Source organism: Pseudophryne corroboree, chromosome 7, assembly GCF_028390025.1.
Source record: "Pseudophryne corroboree isolate aPseCor3 chromosome 7, aPseCor3.hap2, whole genome shotgun sequence".
Classification (NCBI taxonomy): Eukaryota; Metazoa; Chordata; class Amphibia; order Anura; family Myobatrachidae; genus Pseudophryne; species Pseudophryne corroboree.
In genome coordinates, this window is record NC_086450.1 from 264,174,793 (window position 1) to 264,198,804 (window position 24,012).

A 24,012-nucleotide genomic window follows, 5' to 3' on the forward strand; every position below is an offset into this window, starting at 1 on the left:
ACCAAGTCCTTCTTGGCCAATCCGGAGCCACGAATATAGTGCTTACTCCTCTCCATCTTATCAATCTCAGTACCTTGGGTATGAGAGGCAGATGAGGGAACACATACACTGACTGGTACACCCACGGTGTTACCAGCGCATCTACAGCTATTGCCTGAGGGTCCCTTGACCTGGCGCAATACCTGTCGAGTTTTTCCCAACGGTTTATAATCATGTGGAAGACTTCTGGGTGAAGTCCCCACTCTCCCGGGTGGAGGTCGTGTCTGCTGAGGAAGTCTGCTTCCCAGTTGTCCAGTCCCGGAATTGCTGACAGTGCTATCACATGATTTTCCGCCCAGCGAAGAATCCTTGCAGCTTCTGCCATTGCCCTCCTGCTTCTTGTGCCACCCTGTCAGTTTACGTGGGTGACTGCCGTGATGTTGTCCGACTGGATCAACACCGGCTGACCTTGAAGCAGAGGTCTTGCTAAGCTTAGAGCATTGTAAATGGCCCTTAGCTTCAGGATATTTATGTGAAGTGATGTCTCCAGGCTTGACCATAAGCCCTGGAAAATCCTTCCCTGTGTGACTGCTCCCCAGCCTCGCAGGCTGGCATCCGTGGTCACCAGGACCCAGTCCTGAATGCCGAATCTGCGGCCCTCTAGAAGATGAGCACTCTGCAACCACCACAGGAGGGACATCCTTGTTCTTGGTGACAGGGTTATCCGCTGATGCATCTGAAGATGCGACCCGGACCATTTGTCCAGCAGGTCCCACTGGAAAGTTCTTGCGTGGAATCTGCCGAATGGGATTGCTTCGTAGGAAGCCACCATTTTTTTCAGAACCCTTGTGCATTGATGCACTGAGACTTGGCTCGGTTTTTAGGGTTTGCAAACTATTATAGGCGGTTCATTCATACCTTTTCTGATTTGGTCGCTCCTATAGTAGCATTGACTAAAAAAGGAGCGGACACTTCCAATTGGTCGCCAGCAGCCGAGTCTGCCTTTCGGGCCTTAAAGCAGGCCTTTGTCTCGGCTCCTGTTCTCAGGCACCCTAACCCGGAGCTCCCCTTTATAGTCGAGGTAGATGCCTCAGAGGTTGGAGTGGGGGCTATCCTATCTCAGGAAGATCCGGAGTCTCAGGAATTACACCCTTGTGCCTTCATGTCCAGGAAATTCTCCTCCGCAGAATCCAACTATGACGTTGGTAATCGAGAATTGCTGGCAGTTAAATGGGCTTTCGAGGAGTGGAGGCATTGGCTGGAGGGAGCTAGGCATACCATTACAGTGTTTACTGACCATAAGAACCTGCAGTATATTGAGTCAGCTAAACGGCTTAATGCTCGGCAGGCACGTTGGGCATTGTTTTTTACTCGTTTCAGGTTTATTATCACCTTCAGGCCCGGTTCCAAAAATACTAAAGCTGATGCCCCGTCACGTTGTTTTCTTCCGGTTCACAATAACCATCCTGCTACTACCCCCATAGTTCCATCATCTGTCATCCGGGCAGGCCTCACACAGGATTTATTTACTCAGTTAGTCCAGCTTCAACAGCAGGCTCCTAAACTTACTCCTGCTGATCGTCTCTTTGTCCCTGAATTTCTGAGAGGCACTGTTTTAGCTGAGTTTCATGACAACAAAGTCTCTGGTCATCCAGGTATCACTAAGACCTTGGAGTTAGTCTCTCGCTCGGTGTGGTGGCCTAGTCTTTCTAAAGATGTAAGGGAATTTGTCCATTCCTGTCAGGTTTGTGCACGGCATAAGGTTCCTCGTTCATTGCCGATCGGGCAACTCGTACCTTTAGCCGTTCCTCTCAGGCCATGGTCACATATATCCATGGATTTCGTGGTGGACCTTCCTCTTTCAGCCGGATTTCGAGTCATTTGGGTGGTAGTAGATCGTTTTAGTAAGATGGCTCATTTCATTGCTCTTCCCCAATTACCCTCTGCTCAAGGGTTGGCAGTCTTGTTTCTCCGTCATGTGTTCAGGCTCCATGGGTTGCCCAGGGATATTGTCTCTGATCGGGGTCCGCAATTCATTGCTCGTTTCTGGAAACGTTTTTGTGCCTCATTAAATATGAAACTCTCTTTAACATCTGGGTACCATCCACAATCTAACGGACAAACCAAACGAGTTAACCAGTCATTAAAACAGTATTTACGGTTGTATTCGGCCAAACTCCAGAATGATTGGTCTGAATTTCTTCCTTTAGCCGAATTTGCTTACAATAACTCTTGTCATTCTTCCACCAAGGAGTCCCCATTCTTTTCGGTCTTTGGCTTTCATCCTAGAGCCAACTCTTTTTTTCCTCATTCTCCAGTCTCCTCGTTGACCTTAACCTCCCATCTCAGAACAATTTGGAGAAAGGTGCACCTTGCCTTGAGAAAAGCTGCCTTCCAAGAAAATAAATTTTCTGATAGGCTCCGACGTCCTTGCACTTTTAAGGTGGGAGATAAGGTATGGTTGTCAACTCGCAACATCAAGCTCCGACAACCCTCGGCTAGATTGGGACCCAAATTTATTGGACCATTCCTTATCATTAAGAAGGTCAACCCAGTTGCTTTTCGGCTACGCTTGCCGAGATCTCTCAAAATTGGCAATACTGGGGGCGTGGCTTGGCCGGCATCAGGGAAGGCTAGGATTCAGTGGAGCTCCGGACTGATTCTTCCCATAAAAGTGCCCTGGCCTACGTCTGGAATTTCTTGCTGGCTGCACTGTGCTTACCTGGGCCAGCTGACCTGCCTGGTACCGAGAGGTGAGTGCTGCGGAGTCGGGGGGGGGCCCTGTATTGCCCCCTGCGGATTGCGGCCTACCTCAGGTGCTGAGGCCGGGACCTCGATTTCGGGAACGAGCCGCCGGAGTGACCTGCCTGCCGGATCCGAGACGGCCCGCCCTGCTCTGCAGATCGTCTCCCCCGTTTGGAGGGTGCACCCCACTTCAAGACGCGCTACCAGGTGCACGGGGAGTCCAGCTGGAGACCGGGGGCCGCCGGGAGCGCTCGATGTGGGGGCCGCGGCGGGCGGCGGCGGACATCTTGCGGTTGGCACCGCTTAGCGCTCGGCCTTCGCGGCTGCTGCCGGGGCTCTCCCGTGGGGTCCCTGAACCCGGACCCAAGCTCCCAACACCCCCGTTGAACTGGCCCCTGGTACCTGGTGGCGGAGGACAGAGGAGGAGGCCGCGGGCCGGGGCAGCTCCAGAGACCTGCCGGCGGCCATCTTGGGATTGGCACCACGTTCATTATCCTGGGTGAGGCAGCACATGGTGACTTTCCTGCTGCTTTCACCCCTGACCCAGCCACCTCATAGCCCACATACACGCTCCCTGTCTCCTCGGGTCCCTGTGCTGTGTCATATGAAGCGTGGAGGACACTCCTGCTGTCATCCCTGCCATCTCCGCGCCCAGTCCCTACTGTGTCACCCAGCGACCATTTCTTTGCCGTAGAGGACCCGGAATTTTCTCTCAACCCATGGCCCTGTGGCCTGACTGTTTCTTTCTTGCAAGTTTACTCCTATACTGATGGCCGGCTAGCCACCTAGATTCTGGGGTGGCGTGCTGGTGCTGGCCCTGACGGGATGATGCTCTAATCACACAACGTTACTTCTGATGTTTTACTGACGTACCTAAGGTGCCTCATGGTGAGATAAAAGAAAGGATCGCAAGGGAGAGGAAGGAAGTCACATACACTCACCCCGACGCGTGCAATGGATACCCCGACCTCGGTTGACATGAGGCAATTTCTTCTCCCCCAGGGCCCCGCCCCCATGGTGGACGCCTCATTACCCTCAACCACACGTCTTTCGCCTGTCTCGGATTCGGTTTCCCAAGTGGGATCTGACAATGTCTATAATATTTGTCCTATTAAAAACACGTTAAAGGTTAAAGAACACAGTACGCCATTGGCGCAAAAAGTACCGCAAGGGTACTCCCTTAACTATACCTTAAGGAATGTACTTATACTGTAAACATTTGTGCAGTGACAATGTGTAGATGTAATGCAGTGTAACCTTGTTAGCTTAAAAGCTGTATGTGCGACTATGACGCTCTGAGAAACCTTTATGCATTTATAATAACCAATCAAATACCGGTCTAAGGTTCTAACGCCTTTAGTGAGAGAATGAACGTTCAAAAAGAATAATACAATACAAGCTATGCACTACCAAAATAACATAGAATATCTAACCAAGTTACTACACATAAAATACAATAAAGACACAATTACTTTTAAAAGGGGAAGGAGAGAGAGAATGGCTTATAACATTAAATAAGAGACAATATGGTTGCAGATAAAACTACACATGTGAGGAACAATCGCTGCGCAATTAGTCAATGCTGAGAATCTTTGTGGAGAAAATACTTGACCTTACCCCTACTGGCTGTCCCTATATACACAACCCTACAATACCGCATGGGACAGAAGCTAGACTCCATTTTGGGAAAACTCCCATGATTCCAAAGACTGCACCACATGGTTGAAAGGGGGAGGGGAAAATACCCGGCAGCAGCCATTTTAGATTTGCAGGTCCAAACACATGGCACTCTCTGCTACACCACAATCACATAGCAGAAGACACAAGACTCCATTTTATTCCAAAATGTCCAAGCCTCAAAACAATGCATATGTTCTGATTTTACAATTCCAAACCATCTAAATCACCTTTCACAATTTCAATCCAACTTCCTAGAACCATCTTATTCAATTTCACATTCCAAACAACTTCAGTATCTCACTAACCAGAGCATATTCATCACAAGACCAGATCACAATGTAACCACACATATCAGCCTGCCATTGCTACCAGCACATATTCCCAGATCTATCACACAAACAAGTTACAATATCCTATTTAAACCAGCACCATTGACCTTAAAGCAATCTGTCTATATTTCCTTATCTAGCCATGTGAATTCAATACTTAGCCTTTAGTTTGGAGGTCAGTCCTGGGGATGTAGCCGCCATGCTGCTGGGTGCCAGGTAGCTGTGTGAGTAGCTACAGTATATCTGTCCTCAGAGGCCCCAAGCAAACTGAAACTGACTTCTTTTCTAGCCATGCCTGTTTTCCTAGTTCCTGGGGGAGGGGTCTCTTTTGCTTTGTATATGCTAATCAGGTTCAGCCCTGAAATCTTAGTAAAGGGTTGACTTGATCATTCATTGTTCTAACAAAATGATCTTAGCTTTTATACATATAATCATATCTATCCGCTGCAATGTCCCACAACTTCACAACAATCCTCAAACTAACCCACACATCAATCTGCTTGCTTCAATACCAAACATGACGGGCGCATCTGGTTCTGTTCAAATAATACACATTCATGACATCAATTCATCAGCCAATTCTAAATCTCCATGATGTCTGGTGCCCGACATTATCATAACCATGTACTGTATGAAACAAGCGCCGAATCCATCTCCGTGCCATGTCTGAGCAAATGCGTGTGTTACCATATATTGCTGTGCTCGCTGCGCATATTTGCAAGTATAGCGACTTAAATGTGTGTAGTTTGTATGTTCTCTCTATGTAATATTTTTGACTTTGACAGTCCACCCTTTGGCAGTCACCAATAACTGCCACTTCCTAAAACATTTCAAAAAGAGAAAAATATATGTCATATGTAAATACATTTCTATGATTGGGTAAGGGAGGAGAGAAGAAGGTGGGAAAAAAGGTATGACCTAGTGAGATAGCAGAAGCATGTGTGTATGAATCCATGTTTGGGGGGTCATGTATCATCGTGCCGTACGTGTTTTAAATCAAGCTTCGAGGTATTGCGAAGTATACATTTGAATTCCTTCTTATCCCGCAGTACGGGTCTGTGGATGGGCTGTCAAACTTTACCGAGCTCTTTTCGGCTGTGGTTGCAACAAAATGGGGGAGCACATTTTAGTTGATGATACATGAATGGGGGAGGTATGTGATTGCTGATATCTGTGCCTGTATTCCCTATCGACTATGTGTGTCATTACCTGAGGGTCGTAGAAATGAAGATAAAGAACACTTATGGTAAATGCAGTGGTATTCTATGTCAGGTTAATGTACATTTGTCGGTTGAAGTCTTGTTCGGTGTCTGTTGGTTGCAGTCTTCTTTGTGCTTTTGCCCATAAGGTGCGAGCAAAAGCTTTGTCAATGTCCATAGGCTTACAAAAGTGTTGGGCTAGCGTAATTTTAAAATTTCTAGGGAAACTGGGGGTCTATGGCATTGTTCATCAAAAATCTGTGTATAAGGTTGTCAAAACTTCTTCTTTAATCCATCAGTTGTCTGTATACAGGATCATCAAATTCCTCGTCCAAGTGGGTCTTTTTACCTTGGAGGAAAACGGAAAAACAGGTGAAAGAAACGGACCGTATAATCGCATTTTCATCACATCATTGTTTCTACAGTTGGGTCATAAATCAAATCTATTGGAATTACAATTTCCTCACTCCTTAGACTCATTACCTCAGGTAGTACTTTTCCAATATAACACAATCCTTCAGAGTTTGGGGCAAGCCACTTTATACGCCTTCCTCCCGCATATGAAATATGCATCATCGGGGAGAACATATGGGACGGAGTAGGACATTACCATATTACACATCTTCCATATGAACTCTCCTAACCCTAATTCTCCCATCTGTTTAGTACACCTATCAGTTTGTACGATCTGTGCACTGTATCCTAGTGATACCTCTCCAACTCTCGTGATCCTATTTCCTAGGGTATACCTATATCGGAAAGATTTTCCTCTACTGGCTATGTGGCGTATAAGCTCTGTATCTGTCGGCATTCTATCTGCTCTATATGAAAAGGTCATGGTTTGGTTATTCCATGACACTTCCCAATTTCCCGGCCTTCGGGGATTGGAAATGTTAAAACATATTAGGGACCTATCCACATGATATTGGTGGAGCTTCAAACTAGGAGGACTGGAGATATTAAACCTCTTGTCCACCGGTCTCCCACCACTTAACTCAAGTACCTCCCCTACCGTTAAAGGGAATGGTACTAATCCTGATTTGCTATGGCCTTGAGGTACTTGAGAGCATACCCAACAATCTGTCTGATTTAACACATTACCCACTAAGGAGTGATAGTCACTCAATGGATGCCGGTTCATGTTAATGTTAAAACTGGACTGACATTCCTTGATGCACCCATCCTCTACTACACTGTCACAGAGTCTACAGATACAGTTCTCTTTTCAGCTAACAATGTTTACAAATAACATGGCTGCTAGATCGTTTCCGGTACTCGCCTTTGCTTGGTGGTTGTGTTGCTATTGGAAATTTACACCTCCGTCTCAGTCATCAGAAACCTTTCTGGATCCTTTCTCGACCTCACTGGTACTCTCACCGAAACAGACTGCTCTGGTCAACATCAGGGTCAACAGGAAAGAAATCCATATCACAGTCTCTTGTGGCAAGTCCATCTTACAGGAGGAGAAAAGAAGAAATTTGTAATGGGGTACAGAAAAACAGTTTGAGGGGGAGAGAAACTTGTTACGATAATTAAGTTCTCTAGTCTTGTTGTTCTTCTTTTTCTGCTGTCATCTCAAAGGTGCTGTCTCTCAGTCTTCCAAACGAACATTCCGGTGATGCACTATTTCTTCCAAACCAGCGATCTTTCTGTAAGGAGCAAAAATCTTGCATTACCATTTGTCTAGCTGATGTATGACATACCATCTTTAAACCATGAAAACATGAGTGAGAAGAGAGGAAAATAAAAAAACAAAAGAGAGAGAACAATTCATATGCATATATATATTACATAAATCAACAATAACCAGCAATAGGAAAAGAGAAAAAAACATTTTTCGAACATTTTTTTTTTTAAACATTGTCAGATCATCAGGCTGTCATATCTACATGTCCAATGGTTTCCTTGCGCAGTCCCTCCCCACCAGCACCTGCATTACTCCACTGTCTGTATCTGGCCAGGATACATTGATGCTGATAGGTCATGCTGGGGTTTGGTAGACTTCTGCAAAGACCAAGCGGATATGCAATGTTTGAGTCCTTACTAATAATCGTCAGAGATGGGGAGAGAGAGAGAGAAAAAAAACATTTTTCACAAATACATTTACAACGTTTCACCTTGTCATTCCTGTGTCTTCAGTGAATGACCTCCCAATTTATTAACCGTAACCTCAGGCTTACCATCAGTCCTAATGATCACCTTTCCTGACTACATATCATGGGTGTGGCCCAAAATTCTTCCTAAAAGATCCCTGATTATAATTGTGTGTGTTATAATTTTGCTCATTTCTTGGTCTAGGGGGTCTGACTTTATGTGGGTTATTACAGTTGCTGGCATAATGCCCTTCTCTTCTACAATGATAACAAATCCTTGGCTTTCTCCATGTGCTAGGGGCCTGGGGTTCCGGTCGACTTGATGCCTCCTCTAGTGCTTGGATGCTCAGTACCATCAACCGCTCTCCCTGTGCTTCCCTGGTTCTTTGGATATTTTGGTCATGCTCGATAGCGGACTCTCTTAATGCAGCCACCGAGATACCTCTCCAATGAGGTATAGAGGTTTGTACCCTAATTTTTAGTGTGTCTTTTAAGCTGTCCATTAATACAGACACAGCTACCTCTCTGTGGTGTACGTTAGTTTCAATGTCATCTATACCAGTGTACCTAGCCATATCCTGCAGAGCCCGGTGAAAATATTCTGATGCGGATTCACCTTCTTTTTGTTTTATTGTAAAGATTTTATTCCACTTTACTACTGCAGGAAAATATTCTTTCAACTGTAGATTGATTCTTTTTACATTATCTTGGTTATACTTGTCTGTTAGTGGTACTTCCTCATCTAGCTTACAATCAGCGATAAATTTCAATGAATCAACATCGGGGGGTAAACATGCCCTCAAAACTGTCCTCCAATCTTTGTTATTTGGCTCTGCAGTGTTTCCTAGCACTCTAATGTATTTTTGACAAGCAACTAAGTCTTTCCTGGGATCAGGAAATTCAGACAGAATTGTTCCTAATTCTGTTCGGGAAAAGGGGCAGTACATGGCGATGTTCCTGACAGGAGTGACTCCTGAAGAGTCAGTTTTCCCATTTGGTACTGCAATTACCCTGACAGGATTAAGTCCAGTAACGTCATTCTGAATTGATTCCACGATATGAGGTACATTTGTTTGTGCGTGATGTATAATACCATACGTACCTGTGGACACGACCTCACCTGACCCTCCGTTAGGGGGTTTGATTACAGTCTTTACCGATTTGGTCGCGTCCACCTGGATGTCTTGTGTGATGGCTGCTGGAAAAGGCTCCGACATTGTGCTGGGCTCACTTTCTTGTTGGTGTTCCTGAGGAAAGTTTAACAAGGGGTGCGACTTGCATGGGTTAATAGTTGTACATTTAACACTTTCATTTTTATAAACCTTATTACGTTTGTTACATTCATTCTTAATATAGTTACTAAGTGCACTTTTATCGCACCCCATTGTGCCTTTCTCCGCAACCATAATCCTCTCCATTGCCATGTCTCTCCTCTCAAGATGAAAGTTAGGTATGTAAGTTACATTTCTTTGCATGTCACTTTCCTGTAGCCATATCTGCAAACAATCATCATGTTTAACTCGTTGTTTCCAGGATTTTATGAGACAGATCCTTTGCCTTAAATTATGCAATACCTCTAAGTCAAAACTACCTATCCCGGGAAATGGTGCCTTATCCCCCGCAGTCATTCGTGTCCATTCATCACAAAAGGTCTCAGTGTGGGGACCATACCTCCTCCACATTACTAACCGAGCAGACCCTCGGGGTCTGCAAGCCTCTGCAGTCTGAACCCTGACTGCTGAATGTCCCTGTGTTGTGCACTTGGCTTCCATTGTGGACCTTACACAGAAAAACTTCCTAAAATGCACCAAACACAGTCTACGGTGGAAATCCTTAAAGCTCTTCCACTGAACTCCTTCTGCTCCGAGTACAACGAATCCGCACCTTTTAGCAGACACGTGTAACCGTTACAGGCCCTATCTCTAGAGATTTTCCTGAGAGACCAGTGAAAATTCCCTTCTTTACACAAATCACGCTTGCATGTGCTCCCTACAACACGTATGAGGGCAAGATTTACGCATGGATATACTACCTCATATCACGTTGCGTTATTGGTCACACATACAACCGTGCGGTCCAATCGTACCACTTATAGACACTTGTTGCCCATAAATGGTAGGATCATTGGAGTCTCCCTACTGTGCTCCAAAACAGCCAGAGCGTAATACAACGAAAACTTTATCACACTCTGTTGCACGTTTTCACTCAGATCGTGCTCATCACGTTCCACCAAAGATCACCCAGATCACTCAGTTCACAAAGCGGGATTCAATACACTCATACCGTTTTCAACCCACTATCATTCTTATAGTTTTCTGATCAGAAAAATCATTTCCCGTAGTCTGATAGCTGTCCCCAGAGGCATTACAGTAAAGTAAGGTATTTAAACTAAGTTTTGGAAAAACTGAAATCAATTTGTGCTATTATCACGTGGCTATGCTATACCGCCCCCACTAAAACAATGCTATTGTGCGATTTGAGTTTCGGTGGGCGTACCCAGACGCTCCGTTGCGTAATATACGCTGCGTGCGTCGGCCTTTGGGTTGTGTTCGCGAGTCTCAGCCTTTTGTTAGAGACACGTGTACGCTGGCCACAAAATACAATTAGCACGTTTATTAATGTAGATGATTCTTTTAACTGTAATCATCTACCAAGCCCCACACAGGTCTTTCTTGTATCTCAGGTAAAGCTGTGTGTGTTCTATACCTTAATGTATTACTTTTATACTTTAACTATTTAAATAGCGACAAATCTCTTTTAGCACGTTATCAATGCAAATGGCAAACAGGAAGGTGAGATATGTGAAAGTACACAGATGAAAATGCAATTCTAAATTTAATTTAATAACATACATTGATGTAAGCACACGCATATAGATTTTACATATAAGTACCAATCACTATTACTTATGATTGACTATGATATGGACTAAACAAATGCATTAAAAAAAAAACTCATTAAATGATGATTTCTTTTTGACAATGGATGGCTGATTATTTCCTGAGTCAACTGAAAATCAGCAGTTCAAAAAAATTTTTTTTTTTACCTTCCCAAAATGGCCGCTGCTCCTCCCCCATCCATGAGGTTTACACAAAATGGGGGACAGATTTTTGTCACAAAGAAAAATCATCATGCCAGCCCCTTTTAGTTATCACGCTATGCAGAGCGATTAAAAATAATTTTAAACCTATTTAAACAGACAAACCATCCAATTTGCGTGTACAGTTGGCACCAAATCGAAATAAAAACCAGATTTACAAAGACAATAACGTACTGTTCTTACCTTCCAGTTCCCGAATTCCCTCAGCACTCCTTACCAAGTGAAGCAGGCGCTTATCTGGTCAGCACTGCAGTATCCCCGACCTCCAAACGGTTTAACGAGGGATACTACCTTCCACTCTTTGCTGACCGATAATGTCTGCTGAAGTTACCTAGTGCAGATATGTGAACACCGGAGGAGCTCCCCAATTGACAATGTCTATAATATTTGTCCTATTAAAAACACGTTAAAGGTTAAAGAACACAGTACGCCATTGGCGCAAAAAGTACCGCAAGGGTACTCCCTTAACTATACCTTAAGGAATGTACTTATACTGTAAACATTTGTGCAGTGACAATGTGTAGATGTAATGCAGTGTAACCTTGTTAGCTTAAAAGCTGTATGTGCGACTATGACGCTCTGAGAAACCTTTATGCATTTATAATAACCAATCAAATACCGGTCTAAGGTTCTAACGCCTTTAGTGAGAGAATGAACGTTCAAAAAGAATAATACAATACAAGCTATGCACTACCAAAATAACATAGAATATCTAACCAAGTTACTACACATAAAATACAATAAAGACACAATTACTTTTAAAAGGGGAAGGAGAGAGAGAATGGCTTATAACATTAAATAAGAGACAATATGGTTGCAGATAAAACTACACATGTGAGGAATAATCGCTGCGCAATTAGTCAATGCTGAGAATCTTTGTGGAGAAAATACTTGACCTTACCCATACTGGCTGTCCCTATATACACAACCCTACAATACCGCATGGGACAGAAGCTAGACTCCATTTTGGGAAAACTCCCATGATTCCAAAGACTGCACCACATGGTTGAAAGGGGGAGGGGAAAATACCCGGCAGCAGCCATTTTAGATTTGCAGGTCCAAACACATGGCACTCTCTGCTACACCACAATCACATAGCAGAAGACACAAGACTCCATTTTATTCCAAAATGTCCAAGCCTCAAAACAATGCATATGTTCTGATTTTACAATTCCAAACCATCTAAATCACCTTTCACAATTTCAATCCAACTTCCTAGAACCATCTTATTCAATTTCAGATTCCAAACAACTTCAGTATCTCAATAACCAGAGCATATTCATCACAAGACCAGATCACAATGTAACCACACATATCAGCCTGCCATTGCTACCAGCACATATTCCCAGATCTATCACACAAACAAGTTACAATATCCTATTTAAACCAGCACCATTGACCTTAAAGCAATCTGTCTATATTTCCTTATCTAGCCATGTGAATTCAATACTTAGCCTTTAGTTTGGAGGTCAGTCCTGGGGATGTAGCCGCCATGCTGCTGGGTGCCAGGTAGCTGTGTGAGTAGCTACAGTATATCTGTCCTCAGAGGCCCCAAGCAAACTGAAACTGACTTCTTTTCTAGCCATGCCTGTTTTCCTAGTTCCTGGGGGAGGGGTCTCTTTTGCTTTGTATATGCTAATCAGGTTCAGCCCTGAAATCTTAGTAAAGGGTTGACTTGATCATTCATTGTTCTAACAAAATGATCTTAGCTTTTATACATATAATCATATCTATCCGCTGCAATGTCCCACAACTTCACAACAATCCTCAAACTAACCCACACATCAATCTGCTTGCTTCAATACCAAACATGACGGGCGCATCTGGTTCTGTTCAAATAATACACATTCATGACATCAATTCATCAGCCAATTCTAAATCTCCATGATGTCTGGTGCCCGACATTATCATAACCATGTACTGTACGAAACAAGCGCCGAATCCATCTCCGTGCCATGTCTGAGCAAATGCGTGTGTTACCATATATTGCTGTGCTCGCTGCGCATATTTGCAAGTATAGCGACTTAAATGTGTGTAGTTTGTATGTTCTCTCTATGTAATATTTTTGACTTTGACAGATCACAGGCGGGAGCCCCACACGCCACGACGGACCCGGGAAGTCTCGCCCAGATTCTGAACCTACTTCAGGCTCTTCCAACTAAGCAGGACTTTGAACACTTGGAAAGTAGAGTCAGGAAAACGGTCCGCTCAGAGATTGCTGCGGTTCAGGCAGAAATAACGCACATCGGCTCCCGCCTGTCTACGCTGGAAGGCTTCTCTTCAGACACAGCAGCTGCACACAATGCTCTTAGGGCCACAGTTATCAAGCAGGCATCCTGCCTCCAACAGCTCCAAGACTGTGTAGAAGATTTGGATAACCGCGAAAGGAGAAATAACTTGAGGGTTAGGGGGGTCTCGGAGGATATCGCACCTGCTTGCCTCATTGACTTCCTCACGACGGTTTTCAATGAAATTCTGGGCCGTGATCCCGCTTCAATAATCGAGTTTGACAGGGCCCACCAAGCCTTGAGACCCAGGGGCGCACCGTCTGATCGCCCCCACGACATCATCTGTCGTCTACATTATTACACGGAAAAAGAGGAGATCCTTCGCAAAACCCGCCGCATGGATGTGATAGAGACTGCCTCTCATAAACTTCAGATCTTCCAGGACCTATCGTGGACGACCCTTCAAAAGCGTAGAGCCCTACACCCGCTCACTGCGGAAACTCCGGAAGCTGGGCATTAAATATAGATGGAGCTTCCCTTTTGGCCTCCAGACCTCGCACAATGGGACGCTATACACCTTTAAAGACTCCTCCGACTTGCCCCTTTTCTGCCAAGCGCTGGGAATACCACAGGTCTCTCTTCCAGAATGGCAGGAGCCCCTGACCGACGGCACCCCACCTGAACTCTCCCACCCCGACAACGACTGGCACCTTGTCCACCGCAACCCGAGACCCCCTAGAGAGCAGCGTTCCTCCACGCAGTCGACGAAGAGATGAAGGTCTCGACCTGGTTCAGAACATTCACTGTAGCAATTCCAAGTGATCCTTCCTTAGCTTAAAAGAATTATTGCCGACTCGAGGGATCTCTTTGCCGTGCGGCACACTCTCTCTTTGGAGAGGTGGCCGGGACATCGAGATCGCACTTGACTCGACGAACGCTCACCAGCCCTGAACGGGTCGGAGATACCTGTTCCTGGTTAAATGCCATTTCTTTTCAGTGGTTGTTTTTCTTAGTTGTGTGATCGAACTGTTAAGATATATTACTGATTGTGATGTTATATTTCCTGTTGGGGCTGGGGCTGGCATTGACCCCCCAGTTCGCCCCTGCACCACCCGAGTATTCTTGGTCTCCGATGCGATTAGCGCGTCCGAGCTCCCGAGAGGCGGTAGAGTTCTCATTTATTCAGTTTATTTCTTCAGCTGACATTTGATTATGTTAGGTCTATCGACCTACCTTCTTTATGTTTTCTTTGCTTCTGTTTCCTTCTTTCCCTCTCCTCCCCCCCTCCCCCTACTGTGTGACTCTCTGCTTGCGAGTTGTCCTGTCTTCCTGGTCGGACCAAGCATTCCCTATATGTTTCTAGACGATGGCGGTAGACCCTAAAGTGACAAATATAAAACTGGTTTCCCTCAATGTGAAGGGCCTCAATGTCCCGGAGAAACGCTCTAGGTTGCTTAGGGACCTCTTTGCATTCAGAGCTGATGTGGCTTTCTTACAGGAAACCCACTTCAAAGTGGGAGTGGCCCCGGGTCTCAAGGACCGTAACTACCCACATTCCTTCTATAATAACAACAGCAAAGGTAAATCTCTGGGAGTAGCTATTTTGCTATCTAAGCATCTGCCTTTTCGAGATATAACGTCTGAATCTTTGGGGGAGGGTAGGATACTCTTAGTGAAATGTACACTGTTCGATCAGCTGTATACATTTATAAATATATACGGTCTCAATCAATCACAACCCAGTTTCCTAGCGAAGGCTCTCAATCGTATTGCCCCCTTGGTAGCGGGTATTCCAGTTATTGGAGGCGATCTTAATTGGACCCTCCAACCAGAGGTGCACATCTATGGGACGCCGGCAAGACCCTCCCTAGCATCGCACCGTAGAGTGCGATGGTCTCTCCACGAACACCAGCTGGTTGACACCTGGAGGCTCCAACACCCTGGGGACAGGGACTATACGTTCTATTCCAGACCCCACGACACTTACTCTAGATTGGACTATTTCCTCCTACCTTACAGATTCCTACATCTAGTTAGGGAAACAGCTATTGGACTAATTACTTGGTCGGACCACGCTCCTATCTTCCTGACCCTGGGGACATCCCATCCACACTCCAAGCAATGTACCTGGCGGTTGAATGAACAACTTCTAATGGATACGAGGTTCCAACCCCAGCTGCTTGAGACTTTGGAGAATTATTTTCTAAATAATGAGACACCAGATGTCTCCCGGGTCACGGTGTGGGAGGCCCACAGGTGTGTTCTGAGGGGGAAGCTCATACAGCTAGGCTCCATGCTGATAAAAGAGAGACTCGGGGAAAAGACCGCTTTACTCCAGCGGCTTAAGGACTTAGAGACAACACACAAAACGAGTCCATCCCCATCGGTGCTGACCGCCCTGACCGAGACGAGATCTGCTCTCAACACCTTGTTGTTTGCAGACATTATAGGCTCTGTAGAAACCGCTTTTATCAATGGGGCAACAGACCGGGGAAGCTACTGGCTAGGGCGCTCCGCGCGCAGAGGGCCACGCTATTTATACAGTCGATACAGGATGCGGCGGGGACCCGCCGCACCCTTACAAAGGACATCGCCGAGACCTTTCACGCTTACTACACCAAACTATATAATCTTCAGACACCTAGAACCCCGACATCCTTGTCGACAACTCGAGATCTGGTGGAGGGATACCTTAGTGACGCGGGACTCCCTAGAATATCAGCAGATGAGAGTGCTTGGCTAGACTCCCCCTTTTCTCTCCCGGAATTGGAACAAGCCCTTAAGGAAGCTCCCTCCGGGAAGAGCCCGGGCCCAGATGGCTATACAGTTTCTTTCTACAAGCTCTTTAAAAATACTCTCCTTCCTAAAATGCTACTGGCATTCAATGAGATCTCTGATGTCCGCGGTGTCTCCCCTCAATCAGAGGCTTTCATTACGGTTATACCAAAGAACGGGAAAGACCCGGCTCAATGTGCTAGTTACCGACCCATATCCCTCCTCAACACAGACGTCAAGCTTTTTGCTAAACTTATAGCAAACAGATTGAAGCTGCTACTCCCCAACATTGGTGGGTTTCATACCCTGAGGGAAGCGCGCGATAACACCACCAAGATCATTGATTTGATGCACCTAGCCTCGAGCAAACATGAACCGATGGTGGTGCTTTCTACCGATGCCGAGAAGGCTTTCGATAGAGTTGATTGGATATTTATGGAGGGGGTCCTGCGTCACCTGGGGCTGGGACCGGTCAGTTTGGGCCGCATTTTAGCACTTTATAACTCCACCTCTGCAAGGATCAATATTAATGGAGACTTGTCCCGCCCGGTTCCGATAAGGAATGGTACCAGACAAGGATGTCCCCTCTCGCCCCTAATCTTCGTCCTCTGTATGGAGGCCTTGGCGGGTGCCATTAGACTAAATCCGAACATCTCGGGACTCACGGCTGGGGGTAGAGAATTCAAACTCGCACTGTTTGCAGATGACCTGCTAGCTATCTTGTCGAACCCGGTGGTGTCTGTCCCCAACCTGATGTCCGAACTTGACAGATATGGCTCCATGTCAAACTTTAAGATTAACCTCTCTAAGTCAGTGGCAGTGAAAGTGTCAATGCCCCCCCAAGCTCTTGATAACCTTAAACAATCCTTCCCCTTCCACTGGCATCCCTCTAGCTTCAAATACTTGGGGGTCACGCTGCATAAAGATCTATCACGCCTTTTTGACGAAAACTTCAAAAAACTATTGACCTCACTCCGTTCTGAGTTCCGGGACTGGGGTAACAGAAGGCTGTCCTGGTTGGGGAGGCTTAGTGTCATTAAAATGAATGTTTTGCCGAGAGTCCTTTATCTCCTCCAGGCGCTCCCGGTATCCATTCCCAAAGCGTGGTTCAGGGATTTACATAATCTGGTAAGGGACTTTGTCTGGGGAGATAAACGGCCTAGTTTCCAACACGACATCCTTTTTCGCCCTAAGCACAAGGGAGGTCTCCAGCTACCGCACTTCACACTGTACTATGAGGCTATTATCCTCCACCGAATTATGGAATGGTCGCGCCCACATGACATAAAACAGTGGGTTCATATCGAGGGAACAGTGCTGCCTGCCCCCATTGCATACTACCCCTGGCGCTCAAGGCTACCACATGTAGACCATCCTACTATTGGCCCTACACTTACACGCTGGGGTAGACTTAGGGTACTACCACATATTTCTTCTAAATACTCCCCTTTGACCCCACTGTTCAATAACCCAGACTTCCCACCGGCAGCCAAAGGCCGGGGATTCGACTCTTGAAAAAGGGTGGGGGTGACACGTGTTGGCGGGCTGGTGGAGCGTGGAGAGATGATCCCTTTCCCCTTAATGCAATCCAAGTGGAACCTCTCGCCTTCAGAGATCTGGAAATACCTCCAATTAAAACATTTTGCCATGGGGAGTACTATACGCCCGAGCCTGAGTAGATCATTAACAGCTTTTGAGAGCCTGTGCCTGGAACCTTCCCACCCATTACACTTCCTCTCAAAGTGCTATAGACTTCTGATTGAGAACAAATTCCCAGATCTACCTAAATATGCTAGAGACTGGGGCCATGATGAGCAGATAGATTTGTCAGAGGAGGACTGGGAGAGGAGCTTCCAAGCCACCTTTCCCAGCTCCTCTAGTTATTCGGTCCTCGAGACGCATTTCAAAGTCTTATCTCGTTGGTACAGGTGTCCCCAAACATTAGCTAAAATGTTTCCCAATGTACCAGATACATGTTGGAGATGTAATAATCAACCGGGCTCCCCGATGCATATCTGGTGGAGCTGCCCCGAACTTCGTCCCTTCTGGGACAAAGTTATAGCAATTTCAAAATTGTTAGTGGATCCAGGGGTTCTGGCTTCTCAACTGTACTTCATGGCCCCTGTCAACATACAAAAAATCTCTATTAAAGTTTCTCAATAGCACAGCCAAAGCGGTCATTCCGGTTCATTGGCGATCTATTAAACCTCCTACCGTGAGGGAGTGGGCCGCCAGAGTAGATTGGTATATGACTATGGAGGAGCTGCGGGTGACACCGGAGACGAATCAAAGGTTTACGACTACTTGGTCCCCTTGGCTGGAATTTAAGGCCTCACAAGCTTACTCGACATTGCTGCAGTGACCTAGACCCTTTGTCTTAATCCTCTACTTGGGCTCTCCCACTGTCCTCTTGGGAACGACTGAAGCTAGAAGTCTAGACATGGAAGGTTTGCTATGACCTCCCCCCCCCCTTCCCCCCTCTTCTCAGATTCTCTAACCCCCCCTTTTTTTCCCTTTCCACCCTATACTCTCCGCTGTCCTGTTTTCTTGAACTGTTTTAAAATTTAGAAATGTTTAGTTGAGACAGTCTGCACCTAGAATGGCCGGAAGCGACCATGAATTCAAGATAAGACCCTGGCCAGGGAATTTCCCTACTGCAGGCCATGTTAAGTTTGTAAACAGTCATTGCTTGTATCAAATAGACTTATTAATATTTGAATTGTAAATGCTGTCTTCTATAACTTGCTATAACTTGTTATTACCTTTAATCAATAAACATTTATTGGAAAAAAAAATTGGCAATACTTTTCACTGTTCTCTTTTGAAACAGTATTTTTCTTCCAGGAGATTTCCTCGGAGGACTTCCCAGGGTAGATCTCCGGTGGATGTTCAGGAGCAACAAGAGTACTTAGTGGAGAAGGTTTTAGATTCTAAGCTTTCTCGGGGTCGGCTCTATTTTTTGGTCCACTGGAAAGGTTATGGCCCTGAAGAAAGATCTTGGGTGTTGGATAAGGATTTACATGCTCCTAAGCTTAAGGGGATATTCTTTCAGGAGTTTCCTCAGAAACCTGGCTCTAGGGGTTCTTTAACCCCTCCTCAAGGGGGGGGGTACTGTTAGGCGTGGCGGTCTTCGGCCGTGCCCTGACTGAGCAGCGGTCACGGCCGCCGCGCCTCTCTCCTTCCCTGTCTCCCGCACGGCGCCTAGCATCGCCAGGATGCCGTGCGCACGATAGCCGCCGGGTCCCTGGCAACGCAGGACGCCGTGCGTGCAGGGCCGCCGGGTGCATAGCAACGGGGACGCCACAGGTGGACCACGTTCCCCGTTGCTAAGAATAGTTTATTAGGTTGCTCGTGCAGCAGGGCAGCTGCACGGCAACTAGTAATTAGGGTCTGGGGGCTGGTCCTGCTGGCCCTCCTGTTATTGGCCAGCAGGGCCTTTTTATGTGAGCCAGCACAGTGCAGCCCCGCCGGTGATAGCTTCTTGTATGCTGTTCCTGCCTTGCAGAACTCTGTTCCTGTCAGCCGTGTTTGGTGGATCTTGCTCCCTGCCCTCTGCTACTTTGGAGGTCCGAAGCTGGTCCTGGGAATCCGTCTAGTCCTTGCGAACCTGTTTCTGTCATCTGGGGTTCTCGCCCGGTTTCGTGAGTAGCGGCTTCTGCCGCGTGTTGCGGCCTATGCCGCTTAGTGTTTACTTCACTGTGAATTGGTGCATTTGCGGAGGTTTCCGCTTTCACTGTCCTCTCCGGAACTCGGCGGTGCCGTGTGGGGGAGTGGACAGTGATTTCTTTGTAGTTCTTTTCCTTTGGCGGCGTGCCGCACATACGTTTAGTTTTTAGGTAGTTTATAGCCCCTAGCGTGGTTGTTTCAGTTAGAGGTCCCCTTGTTATTACCCTGTCTCAGTTCACACCTTGTCTCTCTTTAAGACCTGAGGGGGCATCGGAGTTGGGCAGACCTAATCCGCCCTTCAAACGCGGCTGCCATGGGCCCAAGAAACCATAGTCGTTCAGGCGTGAATTGATAACACGGGTAAGACAACGGAGGTAGGGTGCTAGGGGCTATTTCCTTCCCATTTCCCAATCCCAGCATTCCGTCTTGGTGCTCAGGACTCACTACATAAGATCTCCCCTGTCCTGAGCATCAGGATCGTAACAAATAGTTTCCAAAACATACAAGACAATCCATAAAATAATAAAATTTACATAAAAAGGTGACCCTTTATGTCCAGTCAGGAGAGATTTATTTCCCTAGATGTTAAATGGATCCAAAAAAAAGGGAAAAATGTCTCACCGTTTTCCAGACAGGTACACCATGGAAAGAAGAAGTCCCACCGACGCGTTTCGATCCTATTGAGGATCTTTTTCAAGGTATAAGGGACTCCTGTGTGATTACAACTATTTATACCACACCTTTTATCTTTCCACCAATAGCCACTTAGATATGAAAAAAACAGCATTTCTTAATTTCCCTATATCTAATACACTGATTTCCTATTCTAATACATGTTACAGGGTTATTCCAGTTCCTGTCCCCACACAGATGTTTCCTCCGAAATTCCCGCAAAAGAGAGGGCTGTCCATTTTGCCAACCATCCACGCTAGACCTCCGCTACCGGAAGTGTCCAGACGCACGTGTCCGGCCACTTCCGCCAACCAACTCCCTCACATCGTCCGTACTCGGGTGCCCTCCGGAACCAGAAGCGTCTCCACATCCGGTCACGTAACCTCCTGTGTCCGTTCCTGAACATAGCACGGACTTGTTGTTTAGATCTCTCTTGTTTTCCCGGAAGTGACATCAACGGATGTGGCGAGGTGGCCATTTTATCGAAGTCCTCCAAAATAAGACATCTTTTTTTATCCTTATTTAAAATGTCCATATATTCCATTTTCAACTGGTCCATCTTCTTCAATTTTTCTGTATTTTCTGTAGCCAAAAACAGTCCTTTATATAGAGTCCATTGTTATATGCTGGAATAAAAATATACATAGACAGGAGATGTTGAATCGATACTTGACAAATTCCAGAACTATCACAAAAACCATTTTACTTCAAAATCACTGTTCAATCCCCCAGGAATTAGAGTTCCATATTGAAAAATCATCTTCATTTCGCTTTTAGCAATGGAACTCATGATATTACAGTGCCTTTTATCTTTTCTAATCTGTTTTAATCCCCCAAAAAAATTATGTGGCCTATATCACAATTATGGTTCTGTTTGAAGTGTGAGGAAAGGGAGTGGGTTTCCAGACCCTTCCTGATGTTGCGAAGGTGCTCCCCTATTCTCACTTTCAGGGGTCTTGTCATTCTCCCTATATAGAATTTATTACATGTGCACTCTACAGCATATATTACATCTTTACTAGTGCATGTAATAAATTCCTTTATCTTATGTGTTTTCTCATTAATCGTAACAACTTCACACTTCTTTGTTGTGTTCCCTCTAATATTCTTGCACCCTATACAGGTGCCACACCTGTAAAACCCAATCGACAAGATCTGCCCTATTTTTCTATCTTCATTCAGATGTGCACTCTGTACCAACCGGTCTTTCAGATTAGAAGCCTTTCTATATATATAGCTAGGTTTATTGGGAATCATGGAACCTATTATTGGATCCCTCAATAACAATGGCCAATGTTTTTTAAGAACGTTTTCAAGTTCTTTATGTTGTGTGTTAAAGATGGTTATAAAAGCCCAGGCATATCTCTTATTTTGTTCCTTGCTTTTTCCTGTAGTGTTTAGTAGATCTTTTCTATTTATTTTCATTGTAATCTCCAAACCACTCTCTATTTTATCTGGGTTATACCCACATGATTTGAAAATAGATTTCATATCCGCAGCCTGTTCCTCAAACACATTCATTTCTGAACAATTACGTCTTAAACGTTTAGGTTGACCACTGGGGATGGATTCCAGCCAATTAACATGATGGCAGCTTTCAGACATGATATAGGCAAAAGAGTCTGTATTTTTCCTATAATTCCTCGTATGTATCTTATTGTCCTTGATATACACAGTTACATCTAAGTAATTTATTTCCATCTGACTCTTTTCAAATGACAGCTTAATATTCCTATCATTTTCATTGAGATATTTACAAAACAACTCCAAACTTGTCGAATCCCCCTTCCAGACGAAAAAGATATCGTCGATATAACGTGACCAGGACACCAGGTTTGCTCCAAATGGGTTGTTGTCCCAAACTCTCTCTTCCTCCCAACAACCCATAAAAATGTTGGCATAACTTGGAGCAAACCTGGTGCCCATGGCCGTCCCCCTCTTCTGTATGAAGAAGTCATCTTTAAACAAGAAATAATTGTGGTGGAGTATAAATCCAATACTCCTCAAAAGAAGTTCTTGTAAACTTCCACTATACTCTGTATTTTTTAGATAACCAGAAACCGCCTCTATTCCCTGCGTATGGTCAATCAGCGTATACAGGGAGCTGACGTCTGCACTTACCAGCCATAAACCTTCTTCCCATATGATACCCTCCAATACATTTAGAAAAACTGCTGTATCTTTAAGATGTGATTTGTTCTTTAAAACAAGGGGCTGTAAATAATAGTCAATATATTGAGATAAATTTGCTGTCATAGACTCAATTCCCGAGACTATTGGACGTCCCGGGGGATTAGTCAGAGATTTATGAATTTTAGGGAGTACATAGAGGACTGGTATTACTGGTTCCTCTATGATGATACATTTTCTTTCTGTGTCACTTATAGTCCCATTTTTTTCATAAATGTCTATAAGTGCTTTTAATTCTATTAGAAAGTTGTCTGTCGGGTCATTTCTCAATTTCCTGTATGTACCCCTATTATCAAGTTGTCCAAAGACCTCTTTTTCGTAGTCCGTGATATTCATGACCACGTTTCCCCCACCCTTATCGGCGGGTTTGATAATTATTTCTTTGTTTTTGGATAGATCCTTCAACGCTTGTCTCTCTTTCCAATTCAAATTATGTCTGATCTTTTTCTTTTCTATTCCTCTGATATCCTCTAAAACTTGACTACTAAAGGCATCTATGTAACTGCCTTTCAAGTATGAGGGATTGAATGTAGACCTAGATTTAAATGGGGGTAGTGGACCCTCCTCTCCCCTTGTATCTCTCTCTCCCTCTCTTGTATGAAAGAATTTCTTAATAGCTAGTTTCCTAGTGAACTTTTGGAGGTCCACAAAGACATCAAATGAATTACATTGGCAGCAGGGGCATATTTCAGGCCTTTCTACAGAAGGCTCCTTTCTTGGACTGATAGATTATGTGTACTCAGATTGAAAATTTTTACTTTTCCTTTATTTCCACCTACACTTTCTATATTTCGAGTCAAATCCTCCCCACTTTCAACCTCCCTCACTATATGTTCTTCTATCCTTTTCTTCCTTTTACGTCTCTTTGGGGGGTTTCTTTTCCCTCCTCTTTTCCCCCTTCTTGTTCTTAGTTGTCTCTCCGATATCTCCTGTCCTGCCCTAAAAAATACGATTGCCATCTTCCAAGGGCTGATATCTGTTCCTTATTGGTATGGAATAGTTATTAGTCCGATGTTGACCATACCTATGTGTATATTGATGAGGCCCTTGACTCCCTTGCATTCTCCCCTTTCGTACATATCCATTATCCCTGTGTCTCTCTGGTGTATAATGATCTATCCTCGTATACTGTTTTTGGTAAGGAACTCTTTGGGATTGTGGTTTATATACTCTCCTCCCCCTATCCTCATGATCGTTATTCCTAGTTATATCCCTTTCCCTCCATTGTATATCTCTCGTGAGTGTTGTTTGTTCTTCTTCATGTTGATTTTTCTCATTTAATGAACATTTATCCCTTTGAAATTTTCTTAATTTTTTCTCTTTCAAGACTTTTTCTGTCCTTTTTAACTTCAATTC